A 14,414-nucleotide genomic window follows, 5' to 3' on the forward strand; every position below is an offset into this window, starting at 1 on the left:
GAGCTTATCCAGTTTATAAATATAGATGGAAAGCCTAGAGCTCTTAGTTTGAGATAAATTATGTTATGGGATATTTTATCAAAGGCTTTGCTGTAATCAGTGTATACTACATCAACTTCTTTTCCATTCTCAAGGGCTGACAAAACTTTGGATATAAATTCAATTAAGTTAGTCGTAGTGGATCTACCTTTAAGAAAACCATGTTGAGCGGGGGAGAATAAAGGCTTGCAATGGAAATAAACGGAATCATAAACTAAGCTTTCAAAAAGTTTTGGAATGCATGAAAGTTTAGCAATAGGTCTATAATTGTTAATTTCAGTTTTATTGCCTTGTTTATGAATGGGAAATATAAATGAATCTTTCCATATATGAGGAAACACACCTTGGGAAAGAGAGAGTTCAAAGAGTGCAGTTAGAGGCTTTGACAGAGAATGCATACATTTTTTTAGAACAACTGATGGGACGCCATCAGGACCAGGGCTAAAGTTTTCTTGAGGCTTACGATTTTTGCAAGTACCATTTCTTCAGTTATTGTAAACGATGAAAGGGAGGTTTGAGTGCAACCATCTAAATAACTAAAGTAGTGCGGATCAGGATCATGCAGATGTTCAGTATACGATTTGCTAAAGTAATTAGCAAATAGATTTGATATGGTTGTTGGATCAGAGGAGATTATGTTGGAGAAACTCATTGAAGGTGGAAACCCATCAGATTTTCGTTTGACATTTATAAACTTGAAAAATTTCCTTGCATCAGAAAGAAGGTTATTTTCCATTTGGTTAAGGTATTGGTTATAAAGGGATTCCCTTAATTCAGAGAAAGAATTATAGGCGAGAAGATAGTTGTTGTGATCAGTATCAGATTTGGACTGTAAAAAGATCTTCCAAAGCTTGTTACGGGTATTTCTTAGGCTACGGAGCTCTCTGTTGTACCAAGGGGGAGCAGAGGTGAAGTCTTTTCTACGAGAGAACGGTACTGATTCTTCAATACAGTACGAAAGAATCAAATAAAACCAATTTGTAAGGGACTCAACTGTTAATTGGAGGGATCTTAATTCAAAATCGGCTGAGCTAAGAAGATTGTTAAGTTTGGAGAAATCAGCCCTACGAAAATCATAACAGTAATTTTCCATTTCAAAAAAGTTGTCTTCAAATTCAATGGGGAAGGAGAGATTAAGGGGTGGATGATAGCGATCCAATGTTGAGAGAAGATGAGGGCTCGGGGAGACAACACAGTTATCGCAATCAGATGAGAATATGAGATCGAGGTGTCACCCCATAAAGTTTCCTACTCCATTTAGTTGAAAAAGACCACAATCAGACAGACGATCAATGAACAGCGATTCAGATTCAGAAGAGATGTTAGTTGGAAAGAAGGATGTCTGATCGTCTGAGGTGGACCAATTGAGATGGGGAAGATTAAAGTCACCTAGAACGATGATTAAATCATTAGGCTGCACTAGTTCAAGCAGATAATCAATGGCATTAACAGCGGCTTGGTATGCTTTAATTTGTTGGGCTGGCCGAATGTAACAACAAAGGACAAAAAGACAAAACTTAGGGAGTGTAACCTTAGCTGATACACCTTCAAATTCGATTGAAGTGGGAATACAGAGTAATGAACTTTCAAAATTATTAGCGATAGCTAAAAGCACACCACGACCGTGTGTATTATTTGCACATTCCACGACATCCATTCGATAGATGGAATAGTCGTTAGTGAAGAGTTCAGTACTAAGGATATCAGGTGTGAGGTTGGTTTCGGTAAGGGCAAAGATGTCATAAGGAAGGTTTTGGGAGTTATTAAAGACGGCAGAAGTTTTAGACCTTAACCCTCTTACATTTTGATAGTAAAGGCTAAGACATTTAGGTTTAGTGGTCTTTAGGTTAGGAGCGATAGTATTTTTTCATATCTGCACGGGATTTTTGGATATGAGATAGTCGTTTTGAAGAGATAAAAGACGCAAAAGAGGTAAGGTCTTCTCTCACTTTTTGAGGAGAAATTTCAAGGCCATCATGAAATTTCAAGAAAATTTCCATAAGTGCATCACGTTTGGTAGGGAGGCCTTCTTGGGAGATTAAAACCTTAATGTTTGTATTTGTTTTACCTTCAAAGCAAACAGAATCTGGTTTATCGTGCAGGAAAGCTAGGTAAAGACGAACATTATTGTAGATTTTGTGGTCTCTAAGACGGGACATAACATACCGATCATTAATATTGGCCTCAGATAAATGTTTAGTTAATTTAACATTTGGAGGGATCATTGGGTTAAGGAATCCTTGAGGTTCTTGGGAAACTGATGAAGAAGAAGTAGGGTTAATGGTGTGAGAATGAATGAAATTTGTATAAGCGGGTATTTTAGCAGGAGCATCAACCATCGGAGAGCAAAAACCAAGACCCGGATGAGGGGTTTTAAAAGAAACTCGTTTGGGTGGAGGCTTTACAGATGTGGGAGAAGTTTTTCGTTTAAGGGACGAAAGTTGGTTGGAGAGAGAAAAGTTTGGAAAGATTTGTGTTTTAAGGGTCCAGTTAGTTTCAATATTTTTTTTGGGATAAGGTTTGATATTAGGTTGGTGATTAGGTTGGGGATTAGGTTTAGGACTAGGTTTAAGATTAGGTTTGGGATTAGGTTTGGGATTAGGTTTGGGAATAGGTTTGGAATTAGGTTTGGATTTGTTAGACTTAATTAGATTATTATTGCTACTCATACTGGAAAGTCGCATTTGCCCAATTTGTAAGTATCCTTTTTGGTGATGAAACATCCAGTTATATTTGGAGGGAATCAGGAACTTGAATCTTCTTTCAGACAATTGAAGACATTCGCAGATATTGACACAGTATTCTCTTTTGAAATAGGAGCGAACCCATGTAGCATCAGCATATCCGGGACAATTATTAAGCACGAACCATGTATTATTAGCAGATTCAAGCCTGCTTAGTCTCAAATTCCAGTCCGATAACTTCCAGGAATGGCCACATTTGTTAATTATTTCGTCCTCTGCAATAGTATTCGCTGAGGTGGTTTGTTGCAGAGAGTCAGCAGCCGGGTTTGCTGCAAGAATTTCATCACGAATGGATACGTTCGCGATATCACATGACGGTATGCCGGGTTGTTTAATGATGTCGTAGAGAAGCGATTCAATTTTTTGAGATTTAACATTAAGGCTTTCAAGCTCGCGGTACACACTCGTATATTTCTGTTCTTGATTGCTTATATCGTAAGCAATAGATATGAGTGCCGTTGAAACCCGAGTAAGCATACAATTAATGTTTTCGAATTCGTTAACGAGTCTGAGGTTTGTAACTTCACTCATTTGATTGGAGGAGGGGGAGAGCCGTGATGACGAACTTTGCAAACAGCAATCAATATCAGATTTTAGTAGGTTTAACTGGTCAGACAAGTTTTTTTTCAGATCGTTTGCCGACCAAGTTAGCACCTTTAACTTATCGTCAATGTCTACACGAAGAGAATTCAACCCACCTATGACGTCACAATATTGTTTTTCCAAAGAACGTATCGTGGAAAGGCACTGCGTAGACGATTGTTGACATTGGATGTTTGAGTCCTCAACACTGTTACAAACATGATCAAATTTCTTGGAGAGATTAGAAATTTGATCTTGGCAGACCGAATGTTCATTAGATAGGGATTCTTTTAAACATTGAATTGCAATCATAATATCCGACACAGATATTTTATTGCATTCATCGCAATAAAACGCGAAATTGCGTAGATAGTCTTTTAGGTAAACACTCGCCTTTCTGGCCAAGCCAGCACAAGAGGGGTGTAAATATTTCCCACAAAGGCCACTGCACTTTAATAGTTCCGCGTTTGAGTCAACGATGACACACATTTTATTGGCGCACGACATAATTAATCAAAAAAGAAATAATATGGTTTTTTTTGTTAAAGTTATTGTTTAGTTGCTTTTAATTTTTTCTATGCTGTACACAAGAAGAAAAAAATGCTGGTGTAATGGGAAACGGCGATGGGCAGTAAGGTAGGTCGGGTAAGAATTATCACACGCGCTGCGAGTATATTGATATATTTTTTTTTTTTGATTTGTAATTGATTAATTGGGGTCGGTAAAAAGGTGGCAAAGGGCAACTGAGGAGCGAAAAGAAAAATGCGACTGCACTTGACGAAGGTTAGGTAGCTATTGAAAGCCTCAAATACATTAAGAGCTATTACTGATGTTGAAATTATTCTTGGGAATTATTTGTCATCATCTTCATCAAATGTAGCAATTTATAATGAGCTTCTCTAACTTCCCATTTTATCTTCAAAAGTGGAACCTGTCCCACTTTCAATTACAGTTGTTGTGCCACGACGAACCAGCTTTTAACCCGACATAAAATCAAAACTTACTTACTTACTTAAGGTGGCGCTACAGTCCTGTGTGAACTAGAGTCTTACTCAACAAACTTCTCCATCTAGCTCGGTCCCTAGCTACATGTCTCCAGTTTCGCGCTCCAAGTTGCGTGAGGTCACCTTCTATTTTGCGCGCCACCTGATCCGCGGTCTTTCTCTACTGCGCTGTCCTGTGGGTGCGGATACGAAGACTTTCTGGGCCGGAAGTGGTCCCTCCATATCCTCAGCATTGACTGCGGTTGCACTATGATGTTTCCACTTTCGTCTTTGCAGCCTTCGGTTCTAGGTTTATGTACCTGTGAATTTCGTTTCACCTGTTCATAAAACTTTCGAACCTCATTCCTGTTTTTATACTCTCAACATCTTCGACCGCACTCTTCTCATGACCTCTCTTTTTCCTTCTGAGAAGTCGGCGTTCCTCTCGCCTCTTCTACTCGTAGAGCTCATGAGCAGCTCTCGTCCTTTTAAGCAGCGCTGCTTTGCGTGCCTGTTGTTTGGCTGCATTTGCCTGCCGACATTCCTCATCAAACCAGGGGTTCGTTGTTGGTGGCTGTTTGAAACCCAGCACATCAGAAGCGGCTTCTCTGATTGCATCTTGGCAATGTTAACACTGGTTTTCGATACATTGTATTTGCGGCAGAGAACTTCGAGCGAGGTTACTTGTAACTCGGTCGGAAAAGGGTTTGGCGATCTCTGGCGATTGTAGCCGTTCGACGTTGTAACTTCTTCCAGCACCTCCCTGTTTTGCCTTGGGTCTGGAAATCCGAAGTGGTACCTTGGCTTCAACTAGGTAGTGGTCCCAGTCGATGTTAGCTCCTCGGAAAGTTCGTACATCCATAATGCTGGAAGCGTTCCTGGCGTCGATCGCAATATGGTCAATCTGATTGACGGTAGATTGATCTGGAGAAGTCCAAGTTCCTTTGTGGATGTTGAGGTGTGGAAAATGCGTACTGGGCTACCATAACGTTTCGCCCCGCAGCAAAATCTATGAGCCTGAATCCATTGTGGGAAGTGTTGTCGCGCAAGCTGTTCTTCCCGATTATTCCACCAAAGATGTCTTCTCTTCCTAGCTTGGCATTAAAATCGCTCGAAGAACATATCTTTATCCTCTTTCTCTTCTATGGGGGCGCGCGCGCATATCAAGCTAATGTTGCCGAATTTAGCCATGATACGTATGGTCATGAGGCCCTCATTGATGCACCTATAGCTCAAGACTTCTTGCCTAAGTCTGGCTCCAATGACGAAGCCGCATTGGTTGGTTTTCGTGGTAGCAGTCACCATAGTAAATATCGCAGTTTTTCATCCTCTTTTTGCCCAGCCCATCCCATCGTATTTCCTGGATGGCGGTGATATCTGCTTTATATCGGTCTAGGGCCTCCGCTAATTCTTCGGCCGCACGTGGGCTTTTAAGGAACCTAACATTCCAAGTGCATATCCGAAGTTCGTTGTCCTTAATTCGTTTGCGTTGGTTGTCAACAGTAAATCCGTGCACCATGACTCAACTCCAGTTGAGGTACTAGGCACCCGATGTTTACCACGGGGAGGTGAGAGTAGGAGTTGATAGACAGAGGCTGGTTTTGAAAAAAACCTGTGGATGCTTGTGTCCTCTTGAATTCACAAGTCTACCATTTGAACATCAACCTCAAAAGTTGTTTTTAAAAGTTTTTGAACCTATATTTCACCAAAGCACTATTCACCACCATGGTTTGATATCTGCTTGAATACGCATATAAATTTTGGTCTACCCAACAGAATTCTCGCCTTGATGTCGCTGTTCTATTTACACCAGCTTTTAAGGACCATAATATGCTCACCATTTCATTTTGATAAGATTCCTATTTTCACTTATTCATGGAATGTCAGACAGGCAACGTTTTTCTTTCTTCAATGTCCACTTCTGTCAAATTCGCAACTTCTCAACGTCTTAAGTTTGAAGCCACATTTCGTTTTACAATAGTTAAGTTCGCGCTTTATGAAAGATTATATCGTAAATTTGATTTCTAAAGCCCATGTGAATTTGATTTGGTCATTAAGGTCTATGTTTTAATTACAAATACTGTGCTGAATCGTTTGAGGAATGACTTCCAAAGATCGATACAAACCTATGTTGTTGTCAACTCTACGGGCTTCAGCAGCAATATCCTCAATTGTTCTTCAAGAACTCACTCATTTCGATTCTTTCTTAAGTTCATATGATCTGTGACTGCCAAATTGTCATAATATTTGAAATAAATTAAAAAAAAAATGATTGTGTTTTTGAAACGTCTGTAAAAAACTGTATGTAGTGTTGTTCGAAAATTTTTATGTGTTGTGTATTTAAAAGGTTCAACATTTTACCAGGCAACCAAGGCTTCGCATGTTTGGTGTTATATTGTTGTTCCATGTTATTGTTTCATTCGAGCGTAACTTTTGATGGTGGGCTTAGCAATTTCAAATGCGTTTCTACTTTTCTTTCCAGCAAAGCTTCTGCTGGATTCATGTTGTTTGGAAGTTGAGCGTTGGGTGTTGTTCTGTAGGACTGTAAAAATATTGGGAGAGTTAAAGGTATTTGCTCTTTTCCTTCCAGTTTGTTAATGCCCCGTTTAAAAATGTTCACAAATCTTTTGGCTTGCCTGTTGGATTGTGGATGAAAAGGCGCTGTTCTGATATGGTCGATTCCTACTTGGGCACACAAATCGGAGAACTCGTGAGACGTTAATTGTCTCCTATTATCCGAGACAATTGTATCGGGAAGTCCAAATCCGCCAAATACATCATCTCGTAAAACTGCGATTTGGAAGTTGTGGAACTCTTGCAAAAAATGTCCGCCCACTTCGAGAATGCGTCCACAATGATGAGGAACATGCGTTCATGGATAGGTCCAGAAAATCCATGTGGACTCGGGACCAAGGAGTGGAACAGATCGGTCATAATGCCAATAGAGTTTTCAGTGGGGCTGATGAGGCTGCTGCACATGAACTGCGTTTCTGAAACACAAAACTTTGTGCAAGCTTTTTCATTCCTACAATTCCAGGATGCCCAGTGTGCAATTGCTTAAGCAGCCTTTTCTGTAGGCAGAGAGGAATTAATACTTTATTTTGAAGCATGATATAAGCTTGAATTTTGCCTGAGTTCTTAATCTTTAATGTCTGTGGGCCATGTCAATTTAAGGAATTGAAGACATTGTTTGAGATTATAATCCTAAGCTGTTTCATTAGATATCATCTTGGCTGTCTCTCGCAAGTTTTGTATTACTTCTGACAAAACACGGTTCACGGTTCTCAAACCTTGTTGATGCAATAACAAAATCTTCAGTTGCACTTACTTTTTGGTTTATGATAAGACAAGACAGGGCGTCTGCATAACCAAATTTCGATGTGTGGATGCATTCGATGTTGAAATCATATATTAGTAAGGTGAGCGCTTATCTCTGCAACCGGTTGGCTGGGTATTCCTTTTTAACCAAAAATGGCCAACAATGGCTGGTGATCGGTGCGCAGGGTAAGATGCCGTCCAGAAATCATCCTATGGAATTTTCTACACAAACAATAAGTGATAATGCCTCTTTTTCAGCTTGGATATATTTTTTCTCGGTTGAAGTAAGAGATCTCGATGCTTGAACAACCCTGATGAGTGTTAATTGTCAACAGTGGCTGTGATGATTCCTATACCTGTAGGTCTAATTAGGCATCAGACAAATCAATTACTGAGAAGTATTTACATACCTCCAGAAAGTGTAGCAAATATATCCTCAGATAATTTCAATGGATACTGGTTAGTGTGCAATGCATTGTTCAGTCCCGTAGAAAAATCATCACAGATCCTTACTTCATCATCACTCTGAGAATTCCACGAGAATGAGTACGCCTTGTTTCAAGAGTCGAGCTATTTCTGTATAAATGGCTGCGAGTAACGCATAAGACACTGCTCGTTTTGGTTTGAACACATTACTAAGCCAGGCTTGAGATGTCGAGAAGCTTCCGCCTTTCTACACAAACTTAAGGAACAATCAAAAACCTGTGCATATTTTGATTTGAGGTTAGTTATCTCCTTCTGTAGTCAAACCACGTTGAAGGAAATTCCATTGATTGTTATTTTGATGAAACTTGAGCACAGATGGAATGTATTGTTACGTCAAACAACTGCAAGCTTTCGATCCAGTCTATACCTAGATATTTAAATTTTGAATCCTCGTATCCACAATAGAACAGTATGAACCAAGTTTTAAGACTATAGACATGCAAACATCTCGAATTGGTTATTTTTGTTTAAGTGAAAATAGCAATGTGACCAAACCAATAGTTGTCAAACCAAATAATTAAATCCGGCAATCAAAGTATATCATTAACGCCAACATTATTAAATTTCTTTCCTTTTTTAGTTTAGCAAACTGTTTTTAAACGTTTTTCATAAATTTGATTAGAATTTTAAAAAAATGATTACCATCCAAAGCTATTTTGATTTGATTGACATCAAAGTTAAATTTTTTTAAAAACTTAAAACTCGAAACTGCTTTAAACCTAGATTTTTTTGGTGAAACTAGTTTTAAAGAAACTCAATAATATAAGCGTAAGTTTTCTTTATTTTAATTATGCATCATTTAAATCTTCTAAGACGTGTAGAAATTATTGAAAAAACATAATTTAGATAATTTTAGTTGTGATTGTGAAATCGATAGTCCTTATAACTCTAGGGTTATAAGCGAGTGTTATGTAACAACAACTTTGTTATTATACTTTTATATGGAAAGTGCGATGTAAATAAAAATTCCAACAACTAATTGAAAAGTTCAATGATACGATTAAAAAAAGTACTTTATTTATAAATAGAAAATCGTCATGAACTTATCCATAATCTGCTAATTTAAATTTGTTTCTCAAATCAAAGTTTTGAATCTGTTTGGTATAAATAGCTCTCAAACGAAATGAACATTCTCTTCATATACAAAATTTTCCCTACTTCCAATTAATAATTATTTCATTCAATGTTTTATATTTTGTTCCTTGAAGGGTTCTTAATAATTATAATTGACTGAATTTATAATTCCTACAATGAAGGATCCTTATAGAAGGATACACAAAAAGAAAGAACTTAAACAAAAAATAAAAATAAAAAACTTTTTAACAGGTCCAAAACTTTGAAATCTCTATAAGTATCGCAAGTCTTTCAACTAAATGAGCATAAAATTCGTTTTTCGACGAAGGATAAAAAGTTTGCTATACCTACGTTAACCTAAGCATATTTGGGTTCTTAGCGAAAATTTGCTTTTAATTGCTTTATTGTTTTTTAGGCAAAGTAGGCAGGTATAATACTCACTGAATATTTCTAATTGAAGAGAAAAATACACACTTAATGAAAAAGTTTCCCTTAAAAAAAAGACTAGCTTCATGTATATTGTTTGAGGAAGAGTTGAGTTCTCGGGATTGGGAACACATTTTTTAAAGTTTAATTTTTTGTTTTAGAACATCGTGAAAGTTTGAAATAAAATATGCTTTCGACAGCACAATATTAATAATGATAGCTTATTGTGTAAAAGACTGGAAGAAAATACTTTCATGATCGAGCATTGTTTACATGCCCATTATCAGCAGAATTCAAATTCATTTGCATATATTTCCAGTAAAAGAGTGGATAAAACAGGATTTTTTAAGAATTTTAAGGAAAAGAAATATTTTGGGTCTATAGCAGTTTTAGCTCTAATCTGAAAACAGGACAAATATTTACACATTCTTAAATTAAAATAACATAATTTGTATCATCAACTTACATTTTAGAACACTGTTGCCCAGCAAAGAATGATGTTATTATTTAATTTGGACGTCTTCCTACATATGAAAGCATTTCAAGATCCCAACAGTTTTTTAAATATACCCTATTTGAAAGCTTAAATACAAAAAGATGCTGCGATGCGACCCACACTGATAACTTCCTATCCCGTCTGTCTATTTGTCTTGCTTAAAAGTTTGTAGGTTTTCGAGATATGTTAAAAAAGTTGTCAGTTGAATTATTCTTCAAAATTTCAAAATTACCAACACTATTTTGCATATAATGACAGAGTTTGATTTTAAACATCTGTTTTTGTTAAAGAGATTTTTAGTCGAAACCAATTTTTACCAATTACCAAAAACTACATATTGCGGATAAATAATATTAATTTGAAGGTAATACCTTTTATTATTCACGGTATATCGAGAACCGAACATCAGTTTTTACCAATTTTGCGAACGTTGGGGAAGATTGGGGAAATTAACATAGTAATACCAGAGGTAACCATCGTTTTAATTTGATGAATCTTTACAGCGTTGAATATGGCGTCAACCTGCTGGCTACTGAAAAGCCATCGTATCTAAGAAGCGGCTCCTTTCTGGATCTTTTGCTCTACGACATCAGATTGACAGTAACAGACAAAGTGGGTAATCACCCTCGGAACTGCTTACAGACAGTCCAGTACGACAGTGATCAATGCGGACTGGCTGTTGTAATGCAGATTCCGAACGAACGCGTGGAGTAGGAGGAATACGTTGCAACGCACTCTTATAATTACAGCAAGATGCGTTGGCCTCGTTTCACCAACGCCCTACCGAAAGAAATTCATTCGAGTGACATAGCTTCATCAAACAACAGAAACCTGACAAATGCAGAAATCGACCAACATTTACAAATGATGGAAAAAACAATAAAACGAAAGGCGGAACAGACAATACCAAAGTACAAAGAACGGGACCAAATGGACGCTTAGAGAAACGCGACTATTGACGCACTGCGAAGGCACATGAGTGGCTTACTGCCAAGACTAAAAAACTTCTACAGACGACATACAGACCCACAAGAATTGGAGGTAAGGGCACTGAAGTCATCAATAAAAAATGTCAATCTGTTGATTAAGGAGAACGACAGGTTATCAATTAACAAGTACTGGGACCGCAAGATCCGGTCAGTTAATTCGAGTGACCCTAATAGGTTCCCTAAAATCAACAAGACATTCAGAAAAAAGATCGATAATGACCTTCTGTGTCTGAAACGCCAAAAAATTGAAGAGAACAGGGACGTACTCAGGACAGCGCAAATAGATCCAGAAGAAGCCATCTTTGACGATGGCTTTTTTATAATTAAAGATCCGAAGGAAAAAGTGGAGGCGGTGGAAAGTGCTTTCCAGCAAGTGTACAAGGTTAATGTTAGCATTCGTCCCAACCACGACCTGGAAAACAGAGCCCTACTTAATCACTTTTAACTTCGAAATGATAAGACACAACCGTGGTTTCATACGGTTCAATGACGATTCCTTGGCAAATGCCATATTCGCCGAGCAAACGGGAGCAAGTCCCATGTTAGTGACGAAGGTAGAGCTACAGCTCATCTTCAATTCAATAAAAAATAAAAAGTCAGCAAGTGTCGATGGTATATCCAGCAATTGATATTTACATCACACTCTTCAATAATGCACTGGAAAATGCATATTATCCAGTACATTGGAAGACAGCTGTGGTTCATCCTCTTCCTGAAAAGGGAAAGGACAACTCCAACCTGTCAAATCTTCGGTTGATAAGTCTTCTTCCGAGTATCAGCAAAGTTTTCGAAAAAAAATCATTAATAGCTAGGGCTCTGATTAAGTGGGCTGCGGACAACAAAATAATTCCGGATAAACAGTTCGGGTTCAAGGCGGTCATCATGACACAATTCATGCTGCGTCTAAACTCGTTTCTGATATCCAATGGAATAAATCAAAACAACAATGCACAGTGCACAGGTGCGGTTCTGGTTGATTTGAAAAAGGCCTTTGACACCGTATGGTTAAAGGGTCTTTACCTAAAACTGAGCAGGCTTGGCATAAGCAAGCCATTGTTGTATATACTTTATGATACGCTTAACGGTAGAAAGTTTGTTGTCAAAAGTGGCAATATAACTTCTACCACAACATTCTCAATTAAAAATGGTCTTCAACAGGGAGCGGTGAATTCGCCGATTCTCTTCAGCATTTACACCAGCGATCTGATAGGCAGTCTTACAAAGGCAATTGCGTACGCCGACGATCTAGTTGCTTACAGAACGGCCCGAAAGGTTGAGGTTATTAGAATTATTTTGTAGCGTGATTTCGACAAGATTCAGTGATATTGCGACGACTGGAAACTAAAAATAAATGTCCAGAAGTCGGTGACAATTCTGTTCCGGACTCCGTTGGCTGGGGCCACGAGGGATACGTGCAAGAATTGATGCAAGATGGTCATCGTTGATCTTTACGGGCAGCCATTGGCGAACAAAAGTGTAGTGAAGTACCTCGGTATCTGGTTAGATCAGTATTTATATTTCGACAGACATATAATTGCTGCTCTGACCAGGGCCAGAGGAGCCTTCGCTCTGACGAAACGGCTGTTTTTTAGCAGTCGGCTTGACCCCAGAGTGAAGGTAATTTGCTACATGGCCCTCATACGGCCGATGATCGTTTATGGTTGTCCTGTGTGGTTCAACATTGCCCCTTCCCAGATGGAGAAGTTTCGGGTGTTCGAGCGGCAGTGTTTACGACGCTGTACCGGCTTATTTTGAACAGCCGAATCTTCCTATGTGCATTACTATTCCAACGAGGTCCTATACAACGGGGCTCGAATCAACAGAATTGACAATTTCGTGATAAAACTCGTTCGAGGTCACACCGCAAGAGCTATGTCTTCGACCAACAATTAAATTTTCGGGGCGTTCTATCCGAACGACGAGTATTTTGAGAGTGTACGCTTGAGCGGCTTCATTCCACCAGAGGCATTCCATTTTTAAGATAGATGCGGTCTGATACAGGATAGATTGGCAGTTCCGTTATCTACCACGTCAAACGACGAACCGTGGATAGGCGACTCCCGTACAATAGGGATTTTATGACACAAGGTGGAGCAGAGCTCCTTCGGTTCAGTAGGGCTGTGTCCGAACGGGACCGAACTGTTAGGGTGAAGCAGGAGAACCAGTTTTGAAAGCTTCAATCGGCACTTGGTATTGGGTAGTCGGGATGGGGTTTTAAGCCTTGGCTAATAAAAATGAATTTAACAAAAAAAAAGTGCGTTGGACTGTCATGCGAGATGTCTTGGGTTCGATCCCTGCCTATGCCACCTAAAGTTTTTTTTCACGGGTACAGCCTCTTGTGAGGAATTGACAAATTCTCCAAGAGTGATTCTTGTCATAAAAATTGGTTTCTTAAATTTGCCGTTCGGATTCGGCTTTAAACTGTAGGTCCCTTCCACCCGTGACAACAGTGTTCGCACACAGGAATGGTTCAAAGTTGTCAGTCACTAGGCCATAGTTCTCAAACGGACTGGTGCGCCACCCAATTTATTTATTATACTAAAAATTTTCAGGTTTCCATTTTGCAAGAACTGAAAAAAAGGAGTTTGTTCGTAAATTATGGTTTAACTATGTGGTGATCTTCTAATGCAACAGATGGTGTTATATTTTTGACACTAACTTTTTGAAAAATAGCACACAAATATTACAGCTTTCGTCTATTTTCGTATAATTAAATAAATAAATCTTACATCTTTCAAAAAACGTACCAATGCCTAAAAATGAAAAACTTAAAAATTGATTTTGATACTCGAATAAAAGTCAAAGCTCTTTCCGCATCAGGATTTCAATTACCCATTTATCTTTAATGATTCTTCTGCTGATGTTGTGTTCGTTCTTCAAATAAATTAATCGTTTTCATAAAAGAAAAGTCCTTGGGCAGTTTTTCTTTTCTTTGATAAAAATTACCTCCATGTTTATTAACAATCTCTTCAAAGAAATGTCAATTCCATATGGCTTTATTGATATGGTTTGAACTTAAAGATAAGACATCGCCACAAGCCAGGCTAACAATATCAACTAAAGCTTCATTCTTTTCACTTCACTTAAACATTTCTTAATTTACTCACTTACTTAAATACTCAAGAAGCATGCATTGTATATTTGATTGAAATATTAGCTCCATGTACTTAATTCTATTAAATAAATCAAAGATTAAATTCATTACATCTGCTATAAGAGTTTTTTATAGGACCAACTTGAAAAATTAATTAAGTTTAAATTTATAGAAGTCTGAATT

At 38.2% G+C, this 14,414-nt stretch overlaps 1 protein-coding gene across 2 annotated transcripts in view; it reads left to right on the forward strand.

Moving 5' to 3' along the window:
* Positions 1–14,414, forward strand: part of LOC129951502 (uncharacterized) — a 227,404-nt gene that overhangs the window by 91,908 nt on the left and 121,082 nt on the right. The window lies entirely within an intron of this gene.

The sequence above is a fragment of the Eupeodes corollae genome, chromosome 3, assembly GCF_945859685.1.
Source record: "Eupeodes corollae chromosome 3, idEupCoro1.1, whole genome shotgun sequence".
In the NCBI taxonomy this organism is placed as follows: domain Eukaryota; kingdom Metazoa; phylum Arthropoda; class Insecta; order Diptera; family Syrphidae; genus Eupeodes; species Eupeodes corollae.